We start from the raw sequence: 16,479 nt of genomic DNA on the forward strand, positions 1-16,479 counted from the left end.
TTTAATAATACAGTCGCTTCAGAAAATTTAAACACAGAACTTGGCTCTCTCGCGAATGCTGAACCGGTAGTCGCCACAAAGAATGATATTTTCAAACCTGTGGGTGATCAGAGTGTTGACACTGATGGGCACCTGTCAGGACTTTTCTAAATACAGTCGCTGCAGAAAATTTAAACACAGCACTTGCCTCTCTCGCAAATGCTGAACTGGTCGTCGCCACTAAGAATGCAAATATTTTCAAAGCTGTGAGTGATCACAGTGTTGACACTGACGGGCACCGCTAGCATCTTTTCAAAGTACAGTCGCTGCCGAAAACTTAAACACAGAACTTGGCTCTCTCGCAAACTCTGAACCGGTGATCGCCACTAAGAATGCAAACCTTTTGAAAGCGGCGAGTGATCACAGTGTTGACAATGACGGGCACCGGTTTCGCCATTTCAAGATACAGTCGCTGCAGAAAATTTAAACAGAGAACGTGGATCTCTCGCAAATGCTGAACTCGTGGTCGCCACTAAGAATGCACACTTTTTCAAAGCTGCGGGTAATCACAGTGTTGGCATTGACGGGCACCGGTCGCGTATTTTCAAAATATAGTGGCTGTAGAAAATTTAAACACAGAATGTGGTTCTCTTGCAAATGCTGAACTGGTGGTCGCCACTCAGAATGCACACTTTTTCAAAGCTACGGTTGATCAGTGTTGACATGACGGGCGCTGTCCGCGTCTTTACAAGGTACAGTTGCTGCGGTAAACAGCAGTTACTGCACGTGGCACTCTACGTCAATGGTTTTCCAGCCCATGTAGCTATGATCTGCAGTAGAAGACAAGCGTAATACAGCGCTTGTAGCATCGACGTTCCAGCTCCAAATAAGCAATAGATGCTCCTATTTTCATCAGAGAGCCCTGGCGGTTCCAATAGGCTATCATCGTCACGGCTCTAGCCAACGATCAGCATCCTCAGCAGAAAGTGGAACACTTCTTTGAGGGAAGCTCTATATTTATTTCGTTTCTCTATTATATTTATTGGTACGCAAATATACACAGGTGCCCATGCTGGTAGGAAAGCCCAAAGGAGCGTCATGTTTCAAGCATTGTTCTTGACGTGGATAGCCAAGTTAATCGCTCGTCCGAGTTTAATCAGTCTTCTAAACTACGCAGCGTGGACAGGGCTGGCGGGAAACCCAAGTGTATTCGGGCCGGTACAACTTCTATGTTCAGATACCTTATCATAAATTCCGCGTCTAACACTGTGCCCCTAAACAATTATCAGAAAGGCCTACTCTTTCAACGGCGTACGCGTTTACATTATTGTGCAAAATGTTTTAGAGTTCTTTATTTTATAGAATTCCCTGGCGCACTGGGGAGCTCAGAGACCAACGTTTTCATGGCTATGTATGTGTACGCTGGCAAAGATGTTTTTCTCTTCTTACAGAATGTCATTTGACATTTGAAAGTGACCTTGTTTATTTCATATAAACAACAGCGTCCCTAAATTCCAAAGAGGGTAAAGCTCATCCTACAAACTCTGCCGCACTGCTGAGTTGGTATTTATGTTGTTTTTTGCTCTTCTGGAATTTTTCCGCGAAGGATGCTATCAGAAACAGTCGGCGACCAGTGGTAAAAGGGCACTGGAAATCCACAGTGCAAGTGTTGTCCCCTTTCTATTTTAGCACATTTTCCTCACGAAGTCAATAAATAATGTACACGGATGTTCTAGCATTCGGAAGAACACGTTCAAAGCGCTAGCAGTTCTCAATTCTAAGGAATATATGTTACTAACTCCGAGAATCCCAATTTAGTTCTTGTTCGTTGTTTCCTCTCCTTAAGGCCCCGTCGACTCCATTACTGAAACGGACCCTGAAAGGCTTCTGTATAATTTGTACAAACATACTGAACTGTTAGGTCTTGATCATTAGGTGAACCATTCGGGCGCTCGGCGTAAAGCGTGCAATGTATTACAAGGTTATAAAATGTGCACCCTCGGCGATCACAGTGGCGCCGCTCGCCTCAGTTTTCAGCCGGCCCTTCCCAATTGACGCGGTTGGCTCAAATGACGTCAATTGGGCGAGCAATCCGACTGGCTACCGAGATCACGTCATCGATAGCTTTCTCTGCATTATGCTGAACAACTGTTGCTCGTGTTTCTTAAGCTCGCGTTATTAGCGGCAAAATATGTTCGCTTCGCTTGGGAAGTCGCGTGCAAAAGTTCCACATCGACTGTGCTGGCAACCTTGTATCAAAATCTGCGTTGTCTAAAAAACAGAACCTCTATTTGCCCAAATATATTTACCCAGATACTCACTACCCAGCCCACAACATTCACTAAAACCCGGGAAGCAGGCAATGAAGACTTCTCAGTTGCTGCTTCCGACAGTGCGAACTCTTAAATTTGGGGTGGCTACACATAAAAAACCACCGGCTATGTCCTGAGTCATTTGACAGGATGAGGGTGAAGTGCTTTTTCGGTTCATACCCGAGTAATACATGCCTGTCACGCCACAGCTAGATAACTTCGCGAGAAGCTGCAGGGTTTTCTAGAAGAACCTTTGTTGAATATTCCTGCTCAATTTCTAATACTAAGGCCGTATAATGCAAAACCATTCCAATATGTTTTTATTCCAATCTCCTGACGTCAAATTTGCGTAACCGCCGACGCAAGCATCGGGCGGTCGCCCGCAGGGTTGTCTGAAAAAACCAATCAGACGCTCCCCTCGTTCATAGGAGGTCACTTTTGTTCGCTTTAAAAACGAATAACATTGCCTGCACTGAGCCGCTTGTCTTATCTAATTGGCTCACAAGAGCCGAGGAGCATGCTCAAGTGGAGAGGGATTCGATGGGGCCGAGCCACTGCACTGAATATCGATAACCGGATGAAAAGGGTGGTGCCGGCATCTTCGATTGGTCCGGATTCTCTTAGCTTGCCGTGGCTCGTCGACAATCGCGGCGGCATACAACGGAAGCTTAAGAATGACGCTAAAACAGATTCTCAGCAAGGAAGAGTTGGAAGAACGAGGTCGTAAACGTGCCGAAAGTACTCGAAAACGTTACACGGCCACGCAAAAAGGTTCATTAGACGCAAATAGATCCATGCTCTCCGGCAGGGGCGAGTAGCCAGTGCCAGAGCGATCGGCGGCAGCCATCTTTTATTCCTTTCGGAACGGGGCAGCCTGCAGCTATTCACAAGAAAATTCAGTTTTTCTCGGAATATTAATGCATCTTTAACGCTTACGCGTCAATTCGAAGCCGTGAGTTTTTGCGGTTTTGTGACGTCGCGTGAGAGGCAGGCGAAGTCGGTGCTGCCCGAAACTTTTCACCAATAGCCGATATCTAATGGCAAGAAAGCGTCGAATCAGAAAGAACTATTGTTTTTCTGTTCGGTCAATTTATGCGTAATCAGTGTGTGCACGTCATATCAGACGGGGAGCTATCGCGGGGTTAGTGACTTCGTGTGACAGACAAGTGAAGAGGGGTGGTCCAAAAAAAAGTTTTTGACCAATCGCGGTGGCCTGATTGCAGAATTGGAATAGAAAAGTTTGGAATAGTTTTATAGCGCCCCTAATATCTTAATCAAAACGAGCTCTCGTATTTTTGAACGCTCACAAACCGAGCCTATATTGAACAAATAAAGCTCTAGTTGTCAAGTTACTTCCGGGCTCACCACTTAAGTTATGCAGTGGGTCATCACTCACAATTCTATTCTCTGCCATATTATTTTCCGTCTCTATCTTCAGCGAAAAAGAACAAAGCTACCGTGTTCCTAACACCACAATTGCCAATCTGTAACGCGCCAGAAGAAACATGCTTAATAAGTTTCATATCATGATTGTGCCTTATGTGTGCATCTCTCTAATTCAAAACTGGTCTTCCTTCTATCTGTAGGCGCGTGCACCTTCCCGAAATATGCCTTTCCATTCTTTAAGGACCACCCATTTTCTTTCAAGAGGAATAATTAGCTAGAACTCAACATCGATGCCGCCTGTTCAAACACATGTGAACGGAGAAACGTTTTTAAGGTAACCATTTGGCCGATTTTAATCAAATTTGTGGAATGAGAGAGATAAATGTCATTTCTAGTGACTGGTGAAAGTCTAATTTTGTTTTCGGACTTATATCTTTTTAAAGAGACTTTCAAGGATTGGAAGGCTGCCGGCATTTTTAAACAGTACTTTCAAGAATTGGTAGGCCTGAACGAAGCACGAAGTTTCAGAAATTTGTAGCTCTGCACTAACAACAAATTTCGCAGTTCTTTGACTTGCTTCTGGTAGAGAATACGAAACGGAAATTTTGATACAAAATATGTGTCTTACGTGAATTTGTTACATTCTTTACGAAGGGTTTGCGAATGTCCAATCCACATATAAGCGGTCTATTATAAAGCCGTGCATATTACGTCGACGTTTTACGCGTTAGATTTACTATTGATCGCTGTTTTACGAATAACTTATGTGTAACCCTTGCGGAGTTATAGAGCTCTAAAGTTGATAGTTTCATTTTCAGAAAATTAGAGATTTTCAACAAATTTTATGAAATATTGATGGGCTTAATCGGACATTCGCTAGCAAGAATCACTATATTTTACCTTTTTCTTTTAATCCAACAATGCTCACCCAATTCGGTGCTCGTTTCCGATAAAAACGATTTCTCCTATGCTGTAATAGAAACAACCTAGCTAAAACTTCCTCAAAGCATTCCAAACTTTGCTGACCGTTCTTCCTGAGGGTTGTGGAATAGATCTCGTAAGCTGGAGGGCATGTCATAATAAATGCGCGCACGCATGTCCTCGTTGAGAATGAGCGAGACACGCACGATTCAATGAAGTTTAACTAGGCAGTCTTGCAACTCTCCTTCGAGAGTAACATCTTTTGACTTACGACTTATCCCAGCATTCACCTCACTCACTGTTCATACCTCGACAAACATCAAGAAACGCCAATGCGCTCGAGGCATATGAGCCTTCATCTCCCAGTATGCATTCGCATGAACTGCTCCTAGCACTTCGATAGTTCGCGAGTGGCGTAGCTCCGCATTAAATAGTCTTAGTTTCGTTGGAAAGGCGAAGCAACGATTAACATTGTCATAGGAAGTTCTTTGACAGCTATATGAAGTGAGGATAGTAGTTTTATCGGCCGTATAAACTTATAAACATTAGCTCACTAACTGAATGAACAAGCATGGTGTCAGAGCGCACCAGGAAAAATGAGTACATCCCACTCGGTACGCACGGTCACTCGGTAAGCACGGCCGCACATGTTGATTGTGTGTAACTTGTGCTTCTTTCTAATTCAAAACTGTTCTTGCTTCAATCTGCCCGCATGTGCACCTTCCTATTAAACGACTTCTTTTCCTTGGATAATTATTTGTTGCTTTTCAACAGGAGGCTTTAGCGCGAATCCAACTTCAACGCCGCCTATTCAAGTACATGTAAAATGCAGAAATGCTTTTTTAACGTAACCAATTGACCAATTTCATTGCAATTGGCGTCGTTTCGGATAAAAATGTAAATTCTAGTGACTATTTGAAGCGGAATTTCGCTTGCAGAACAGAGTGTTTCAAAGCAATCATTCAAAAATTGGTAGGCTACACCGAATTGGAAGCACAAAGTTCACAAATGTGTTACTGTGCTCTAAAATCAGGTAAAGCATTTCTGTAAACTGAACCTGCTAGATCATGGAAAGCGTACAAATTCGCTATATGAATTCTTGTTTTACCTGAATTTGTTACTTACACGTAATAGTTCTGCGGAAACCTGCAAGGTGGAGAGAAGCAATTAATGAAGGGAGTCCAGGACCAGGACGAATTTTTCTTCAGCTGCGAGGCTTTTCTTTCAAGGAACCCGTATCGGTTTCCTTTGTAGCATTTGCTACGAACGGGTGGATGTCTGATTTTCTCGTCATGAATTTGCTACTTTGTTTAATAGGCGTTTGCAGAAGTCCCGCTCAGATATTAGTGGTTTATTTTGGAGCGATGTATAATATATCAATTCTTTACGCTTTAGATGTAATACTAGATGCAATTTACAAAATAATATATGTTTTTTTTTCATTTCCGGTTTTGAACAAGCTTTATTAAAAAATTTACGTGTAAATCGTAAATTCGCTATCAACAGTCACTATATTTCACATTTTTCTTGTACTCCAATAAATCCGATCAACTTGGCGTGGAGATTGCCGATAAAAACGATTTCTTCTGTTGCAAGCATTTAGATAGGAGAACCCGAGCTAAAGCTTCCACATACGGTCTGCCGTACTTTGCCGACTGTGGTTCTTGATGGTTGTGAGATAGATCACGTGAGATTGAGAACTTGTCTTTGCAAATGCGTGCACGGAGGCATCCGTATCCAGTAGGTGACGCACGCACAATTGAAAGAAGGTTTAATAGGCAGTCTTGCAACTGTGCGTCGAAAGTAACATGGATGACCTTTTACTTCTCTCAGCATGCACTACATTCAGCGTTTTTTCCACACCAAATATCATGAAACGCCATCTCGCTCTAGTCATATGCGCCTCCGGCTCGCATTATGCATTCGCATAAAATGCTGCTCGCACTTTGATCTAGTTTGCGAATGGTGTAGTTTTCATAAAAAGGTACGGCATGAGCTTTGCAATGCATACACATAAGAATTGCATGAGGGTGCACGTTTCCAAGGGCGACAATATATTCGCCTACACGCATCCCGTTTAGTTGCATCAAATAGATCCGCATCACGAATACATTGCTTTACATTTATTTCAATATGGGTGCTTAATCTTTCAAATTTTAAAACCTAATCCTAATTTAAATCTAATTTTAAACCGAATCGGTCGGACGTAGATGGCATTTGGGTTTTACTGCACGTCGACCATTCCACATGGGTAGTATTTCCTTCTGAAAGACTAAATACCTACAGCAACATTTTCTACCCCCATTGACGTTTAACCGTGACGTTGAAACGTCAGCAGGAGCCAACGTTTCGACAAGAAGACTTGTCTTCTTCAAGGCTTGAATAAAACAAGTCCACTTGTCGAAACTTCGGCTCCTGCTTTCACGTTGATCTCGTTTTGCTCATTGTCTTGAATTTTCACCTCCCGCATTCCCCGTGTATTTCCGGATAGCCAAATAGAAATTCAGTAAAGTTCGCATATGTGGCTCCATCTATTCAGCCTACAAACATTAAGGTGAAGTTTTTCAGTTATGTTAAGAAAGCAATTGCCTTCGGTTATTTTATTTTTGACATCCTGCCTCTTTATTAAGTCGCTTTATTTGTTGGGCCATTGGGCGGTGCCTTCACTCTTGTGACTTCGGCTGTAATTCTCTTCGTCTGCTCCTGCCACTTTCCATGCACGTGCAGGTTCTTTCGCATGCTCTGCAGAAAAAAAATTTCAGTGCCCCAGAACATTCCAGGCAGTGCCTGATAAACTGAGCAATCGGCAAAAGGTGTGCTACGCGGCTGTGAGGCGTGGCAATCCGGGCAGCAATAGCAGGGATAATTTTTTCCGTTTTCTTGCGGTCGTGAGGTTAGCTAACCTTTTTCCAGTGGTTATAAAGAAACAAGCGCTATCCTTATCAGAACAGCCATAGGTCAAAACGAAAGATCTTCTGCAGCTGCTTTCGAGTGAATATATGGATTTCGCGCTGTACATTTTCCTGCGTACTGAAGAAACTGAAGCTGCTCATTGACAGTTACGCGTGAGCTCATTGATGCTAGCTGAGGCGCAGACGGAAATTTCGCTTCAGTATATGGTACTGCTGCTCGTCATTTCTTCCACGAGTAGAAAACTTTCAGTGTGAGTTTTCCGAAAGTTTTCGAATGCCTGCTGCACAAACTGGTTCTGCGAGAGAGAATTCCAGTGATTAGCCTTTTTTTCTCATATTACCACCTTCGAATGTTTACCAAGACGGCGGAAACCAGGAAACTCACTTATGTGGCATTTACCAATTGAGTTTTCAATTAAAAGAATTTGTAGTTACCTGCGCAATGACCGAGCTGCACTTTACTTTTCAACTTTTGCCTAGGATGACAGAAGGTTATTGTCGCTTCTTCGTATTCTCAACTTCACTTTCACATTTAAGTGCTCTTTATTGATGACCGCGTGATATTTTGCGCATTTTTCAGATGTGACATAGGCTAAATTAGGCTAAATTACGGCGGGTTTGACATGTGAGCATATGTGAAAACGGCTAATGGCCCTCCTGGGACTCTATCACAGAAACGGACAACCACTCTTCCACTCCGACTGTTACCTTAGGCAGCGAACTTTGCTCTGCCTGTGCTTACAAGGCGCGTGCTCGTCAGTTTCTCTTTAACGCTTGTTGATCTGCGGTGCGGGATGTTCCCAATTATATGCTACATTATAAAGCTGACAAGCTTTCGCCGTCAATGAATTAATTCACGGACGCAAGAAGTTCCATGCGTGTCCGTGAATTAATTCACGGACATCCATTGTGCTACAGCATGCGATACGACGAAGCCAGTTGTGGCGCGCCCTGCCATCTTGTCCCAAAGTTTCGTTTCCACTTTATAGCAGAAATTCTTACGCACCAAAGTGTTGTATGCTCAGTTTCCCAGCGGTTTCAGACCACTGGCAGCTAGTTTTGCTCTCATAGATATTTTGCAAAAGTAAACGGAGCAAATAAAACACTTATTTACCTAATACTTAAGAAACTTGGACTCGGGCACAACTCCGATGCCGCCTATTCATATACACTTCGGTCTTCGCCAAGCTCACCTGACGACTGACACATGCTTTTCCTGCATTTTGTTTTTCATGAGAAAGCGACTCGGCGCTATTTGACGTTAGTTGTGTTGGAAATGTGCATTTATGCCTAGGTGAGTATAGAACAAACTAAATACAACACAAACTTTACGAAACACCTGCAATATGCTCGTGTGGAATTTAGTACTGATGCTTTGTTATCAATGTTACTGCCCTGAATGAAGCTCTACTGGTTTTCCATGTATCGCTGAACCAAACCAAATAATAAAAGAAAATGGTAAACATTTTCAATTCAACTTCCTAAATATTTATCGCGAGAATAACCAGTAGGGGTGCCAGATGGTTGCAATTCGCTCATATTCCTACCACAAACGATTTCCTCTAAAATGTGTGCAACATTTCATTCCCACCACCCAAATTGTGCTCACGCCGGTGTCTCCAAGACTTACGAACGCTTTGGCAACGATATTAGAGTCGTGGGATGTACACATTCATTCGCCAGTTTATTCGTGCCTCCCCTGAATGCCAGCGACGTGAATAGCCCTCCCACCAGGCGACCAGTTCTTTACTGTCACTTCTGTGCCCCAGCCGTATGTTTGATCGTGTCGGAATTGATCTCTAAGGGCTCCGGCTATTCACCACTGCAGGCAACCAGTGGGTCATACCACAAGGTTGGAATTGTCTGATACTCATGCCACAAACGTTGTGCTCTAAAATATGTGCCGCATTTCACTCACACCCGCAATGTTCCCATGCCGGTGTCTTCAAGACTTACGAATGCATTCAGCATAAATATTACAGGCGTGGGATGTAAACCTTCACTCGTCAGTTGATTTGTGCCTACCCTGAATATCAGGGACGTGAGAAGCCCTCCCACAACAACACCGCTTCTTTAAAGCCGTTTCCGTGCCCTGCCCGTTCTTTTGACCATGGAGGCATTTGTTCGTACGGACGACGGCTATCCGCCACTGCAAGCCATCGGTGTGTTATCATTGCCGTCGACCACTTTACAATGTAGGCGGAAACTGCCGCTCTGCAGTCGCCATAGCATAGGACGTGGAATCCCTCCTTCTTAACGGGCTTATTGTTTGTTGTGGCATTTCCAGGGAATTCCTGAGTGATGGTGGCCATTTTTTTCCTATCTTATATGGTTGAAGGCGAGCTTTATTAGTGCCATAGTGTTCATCGCACCAGCATGGCCCTTTTTATCCTTGACAATCTGCTTCATTCAGTGGTTTATTCTGAGTGGTTGACACATGTTGTGTCCGGTCAGGAAAACTGGGAACTGGTTCTCCCTTTGATACTTAGGCTGACGACACTGTTGCACAAGTCACAGCCATTTTTTCTCCATTCTCATTGTACGATCGCCACCCGTGTAACCCAATAAACACTTTAGTGCCCTACGATTCCGATGACTCCGAATTTGCGCCCATTTCCGAAGCTGCCTTGCATGCCGAAGAATGTCGTCAAGTGGCAAGGCAGCAGTGCCAGAAAAAATCCTGGACGACGTCCATTCTACCGCTACCTTCCTTCCCCTAACATTCGTATCCCAGTTGGAAAACACAACAGGAATTTTCTGTATGTCGTATTTGGGGCATTCTGTTGTCTGACGTCAGTTGTTTGACCTTTGTTGTTGGACGTCTAGTGTTTGACGCCTGTTGTTTGACCTCGGTTGTCTGACGACGGTTTTTTAGCCACTGTTGTTTGACCTCTTTTCTTTGACATTTGCTTGACGTCTGCTTTCTTACATCCATGATCAGACGTCCTCTAGTCTGCTGCTGTATACTTCTTCATAATTATTTATTTAAAATGTCGACCGAGACCTCTTCAGGAATGCGAAAGTATCTTATTGGAAGAAAAAAGTGCAAATTAAAAAAAACTAAATATACCAGAATTTCTTAGCTGGGGATTTCAGCTTACAACATAACACTTCTAAACCCCATATCTTACTACCGCACCACGTCGAAATTTTTACCCTCTATATCCCGCAAAACAAAACGTAAGATATATTACAGAAGGTATACAGCTACACACATCAAACTCAGCCAAAGAAACATGTGCGTCCGAAAACTTCATACGGTCAGGCAGAACTTCCAGAGGAGCGTACACCCTTCTCACAAAATCTGCACTTTCGTCAAAGAGGGATCTTTTAGGTCGCGTGCTTTCAGCATGGCGATCACATTGTCAACACCTCATAGCCCTTATAAATACAGTGCTATGAACATGTTATACGACGGGCCGCCAGTGTTCCTAAATGGTGGAATCCTAATTGAGTATGGAATGATGAGAATCTCTGAATGTGATAGTCCGTCGGAAATTTCCTCCCTCCCTAAAATAAAAAACAACATCCTTAGACTATAGGACAATGCGAGCGAAGCGTGCATCGACAGCCTGCGCGCACGATGGCAAGCGGCACCGCTCAGCTCGGACCTGGAAGACCAACTCTGGGCAGTCCAGCGGGCCAAGGAAGGCGCCGAGAGGCAAGAACTCTTGTCCGTAACTTTGGCAGGTGCCCCAGCCCACTAATCGCCGGACGTAGATCGTTCTAAGTCGAAATAAAGTTTTCTCACTCACTCCTTAGAATATATGAAACGATGATCTCTGGTCACGGCACCTGGACTTAGTCGACAGTTCGTTGACCACGGTATAAAGCCGCCCTTCTAATTTACCCAAGTTCTAACAGGGAATATTTCCGACTGCAACTTAAAGAAAGATGTTTTACTCCACCAGCTAGACACATTTTACGGAAACGCCTTAGTACATCCTGATAAGGTCTACTTAAATAAAGTGCAAACAACAAAGTATATGGCAAAATCAAATCCGCCAGTGCTGCATAATTTCAGTTTTGACTACCAGTGAAAATGTACTCCCAAGCTCAATTTAACTTTCAGCAAAAGAAGTGGGTCAACAGACTTCTTGAGAAATCCCGAACGAGCCTGTGGGAGATCTTTGGCATCTCACGACACTACTATAATAGGAAGATAACTCATCAGAGTCGCAACATTTCATGCAAGAACAGATAGTCACGGTTTCTAAAGAAAGAGAGGCGAGAAACAATTTGCCTGACGGAGAGAAGGACTAATCCTAGAGGTCCACGTGCAAGGGGCAGGAACCCATAATTACGGCGCCTCTATTCACAATCCGAGCTCGCGGTAAATCTCACAAATACGCGATGCCGAGCCTGAATGCGAAGTTCTGAGCAGGGCAGTACATGCAGCACATACATAAGTATATGAAACTAAGAAAACGTTGAGCACTTTAGCCAGACCGAACATTGACAAATTCCGCCTTCGCTATGAATTCGCTTCATGTGAAATTTTTCAAACTTCTCCCGACCACTGAGTGTTGCTTTTCCAATACAGTGAGAGAGGTGCACCTAACTGGCGCAGATCTTTTTTTCGTTTAATTCCTGTGTAGTGTGGTGGCGTTGTGGCCTCTAATCCAAACCAAAAGCTGCAATTTTTTTTCAAAGCTAACGCTAACATCAGACGCCACACAAATTCTTCTTTGATTTCTAGAGTAGCCTTTAGTTGCTTCTTGTCAGTGTAACAGAAGGCCACCTAGTCTTCAAACGCAAGAGCCTGCATCTCATTAGACGGCAAACAAAACACTTAAAAATTGTATTCGTTTTAAATATGTATACAAAATGGCTCTTAATATAAGCAGAACAGAAGCGATGACTAAGGGAATCATTGCCTTACTGATCATTTCATTTATTGAATATCAAGTGCGTACAGGCATTACAGAGAGGAGTGGCAGTAGAAAAAGAAATGGTTAATGAGGCCGCACATCGTCACAGATAGCCGATTTGAACGCATAATGATCTGTGATGGTGACGATGGAGGCGGGAAGGCGATTCCAGTCTTGAATAGTGTCCAAGATGAAGGCTTCGAGGTATACATTGCTTTTACACTGAAGCACCCTAACCTCCATTCGATGATCAATGTGGTATGACAAATGGCTCGGAGTCTAAAAAAAGGTATCATTTTTAGGTCATTATTAGTGTAGTATATTTTATGAAACAGGCATAAGCGGGAAATTTGACGTATTGGGCAAAGGAGAAGTAGGTCAAGCTTTTGATTCGTGCGAGAAAAGCTGGCTAAGAGTTGTTGTTAGAGAGTATAAACATAACTAAGTGGTTTTGAACCGATTCTAGCGACTGTATGAACGACTGCAGGTACGGCTCCGATATCGGTGAAGCGTACCCGAGTTTAGAACGCACGAGTGGTTCATATAGCAGTAGTTTCAACGGAACGGGAGCGAGGCGCAAATTCCGCCGAAGAAAACCAAGGCAACTGTTAGCTTTGTTAATAACATGGTGGATATGTTTCTGCCCTTACAGGCTACTAGTGATATGGACGCCTCGATACTTCTAGCTGTCAAAGAACTGAAGAGGGCAACCGTTCAGATCATAGCCCAGAGAAATGCACTGGTTAATCTTTCGAGACACACTCATTACTTTACATCTGGTAATGTTTCGTTTAATAACCTATGTATCACACCAAGAAGACATTTTATTTATGTGAGACTGAAGAACGCAGAGGTCCGACTCGTAAGAAATTACGCGGTACAGAAAGCAGTCCTATGCAACGAACCTTATGTTAGAAGTAACAGACTCATTGAGGACAATAATATAAATAATAAAAAGAAGAGGGCCAAGGACGGTCACCTGAGGAACACTGGATGTTACATTGCATGATGTAGAGTCATGATCAATAACAGAAACGTACTGTGTTTTATTCTGCAAGGAAAATACAATCTACTTAAGGAAGCTGCACTCAAGATGGAGTGTTCGAAGTTTCAGTAATAGTAGTCGATGTGAGACGGTATCAAAAGCTTTCGCGAAGTCAAGGAAGATGCAGTCAATAACTGCAGCTTGATCTAAATCGGAAGACATATCATTAGTAAAGGTTAATAATTGAGTCTCATAAGAATAATTTTAAGGAAAACCATGCTGCTGTGACGCAAACAATTTATTAGACTCGAGAAAACTAATCAGGTTGGAGTAGAACATATGCTCTAATAACTTGCATGGAATAGAAAGGGATCGGCCGGTACTATAATGGGTTATGTAAATAACTTGATTTGTGGACTGGAATCACCTTCGCCATCTCCCAGTCGTCCGACAGTGATGAATTCTGCAAAAAACTATGTAAAAGTATATGACACGAAAGCAGATGAATAAGCTACAGTACTCTTAAGGAATTCGTAATTTATGGTATGAACTCCAGCCAATGACGAAAGTTTAGCTTTTTTACTCATTAAGTATATACCATGAACGGAGATCGAAATCGCCTTCATCTCAGGGTACGTAAGGGAACCTCCGGGCGGTGAAGTATTTATTAGAGCATCATAAAAAGATAGCGGAAATGGGTTGTTCAAAACCATTGAGCAAAGCTCACCGGGCATAGGAAATTCAGCATTAGATTTCAGAACAATTTTTTTTTAGGTTTACGTACGTTGATAACGTTCGAAAACTTCTTAGTATCAGTTGTGAGCAGATGAGGTAGTGTTTCGGAAAAAAAGTAAATCTTAGCTGACCGGATGGCCATTTTATATTCAGATGAGATAGCTACGTAGACAGCTTTCGTTTCGGTGTCGCCAGACAGCTTGATGCCCGGAAAAATGCGTTTATTTTCTTGTTAAGAAGCCGTTTTAAACACAATAAATAAACCAAGGAGCCCGATTGCATGGCGATAATAGGCGATCCGGAATATATTTTTCAGTTAGTGTCTCAACCTTGTTTTTGAAAAGGAGCCAGTTTTCTGCGATAGTCCTTTCCCATAACTCTGGAAAAAAGAAATTGGCAGAACTTCTTAAATCGTTATTAATCGAGGAACAATCTGCTCGACTGTAGTCACGAATTTTCTTATAGTATTTTAGACTCTCGGGCGAGCGTAAGGGGATTGAAAAATGAATCACTGGTGGCTTAAACCAGGTGTAATTGATAATGAAGAAATAAAATCAGGAGATGTGGTGATTATAATGGGGGAGGGGGGACACATGTGGCAACATACGAATAACATTTCTAAGGGATAGGGAACGCTTATGCTGAAACAGATAAGCTATGAGCGGCTATCAGCACCCCGCCGCCACGTTTGTCTAGTTGGCCTCGGCGGGAGATACGGAAATTAGATAAAGAAGATACCAAATCAGCATCGGCGACTGAAGAATTCAGCAAAGTTTCGGGGAAAATTATAAGGTTACAACAAGATATTACGGCTATTTATGAAAGAAAGTCGCACTTTAGGAAGATACTTCTGATTTTGGTATATCTGATAAAATAGTGCGCGTAAGGTTTCTGTCAGAAGATCTGCCACAAGGCGACAAGAATAGCGGCTGTGCAACAAATTTCTGCTCAAGTGGATCGAAAACGTACGTTGTATTTGCAATTATTAGTTTGGTATAACGAAGCTTGAACGAATTTTTCTGTGTTTTCCCGAATTCGACGATCTTTTGCGTGCGAGTCCGGTGTTTGGCGAGAAATCTGCAGTGACACTGCGTCAGTGCTCTTCAGTAGCGCACTTAGTGACGAGATGTGCTCTTTGTCTTTAAAGTGGGGAAAGCGGACAATGATTGGCCTATCTTTTGTTTAGGTTGAAGCTGCCAATGGGCGGGCACGCTCGTTGTCATTTGGCTCCAACGAAGTGCTGCGCTTAAAAAAGCAAAGGTTGAATATTATTTTTTCCGACTGTTGCCCTGTTTCGCGTTAGTCGACCTTCAAACCAAAAAAAATATGACATTTTAGTGCTTAGCTCTGTCTTCGGAGTCGTCCATTCTTGTGTCAAAATCCTCCTTGTTAAAAAAATTAAATTATGGGATTTAACGTGCCAAAACCAATTTCTGATTATGAGGCACGCCGTAGTGGAGGACTCCGGAAATTTCGACCACCTGGGGATCTTTAACGTGCACCTAAATCTAACTACACGGGTGTTTTCGCATTTCGCCCCCATCGAAATGCGGCCGCCGTGGCCGGGATTCGATCCCGCGACCTCGTGCTCAGCAACCCAACACCATAGCCAAATCCTGTTTGTTGGTGGTGATTGTTGTTGGTGGCCAAATCCTGCGTGAACAGTGAACCTGCTTGGTTCTCTGTTCAGCAAGAGTTTCTACTTTGACAACGTGTTGCTTTTTTTTTATTAGAGACTGCTGTTGAACAAACAACATCAATTTCACCTAGTCGCTTTTTGATTTCAAGAAAGCCTGTTTTCATTTTCGGACAATTTGGAACGTGTAGCTTTCATTTCGTTTAATAATGCTGCTTGTCCGGCTTGAAATTCACTCAATGCTGACACAATATCGCAAGTTGTCTGTGTTGTAGATTGAGTGCTAGGGTCAGGGCTTTCATTGATGTCACCAGACAGTAGCAGGAGTTCAAGAATGCTATGAGCACAATCACAAATCATCACAAAGCCACACTGTCGACTTGGCAGCAAAGCTAATACTTTCTATAGAGTACAACGGACGAAAACGATATAGTAACTTTTTACCTGCGCAAAATGCAAGTGAACCAGATGAGTGTGGGTCATAGTTGTTGTGCCGCTAAGCCCACGGTAAAGCGGCACTGTTTTGTCAGGCTATTTCTAGTACGGCAGTGATGTCAGCGTTGATGACGTCAGGAATGATGAGGTAGCACTGATCCATCCAGGCAAAGATAGTTTGTTTATAATTATCTAGATTTAATTCAGGTCCGAGCAGCAGCTGTTCCAACATGTCGGAGGTGGCGTAGTTCAGCTTGCATAAGCATGCTGACTGCACCTGCCAAATTAGGAGCGGCACAGTTAGCGT

Source organism: Dermacentor variabilis, chromosome 11, assembly GCF_050947875.1.
Source record: "Dermacentor variabilis isolate Ectoservices chromosome 11, ASM5094787v1, whole genome shotgun sequence".
NCBI classification, from domain to species: Eukaryota; Metazoa; Arthropoda; class Arachnida; order Ixodida; family Ixodidae; genus Dermacentor; species Dermacentor variabilis.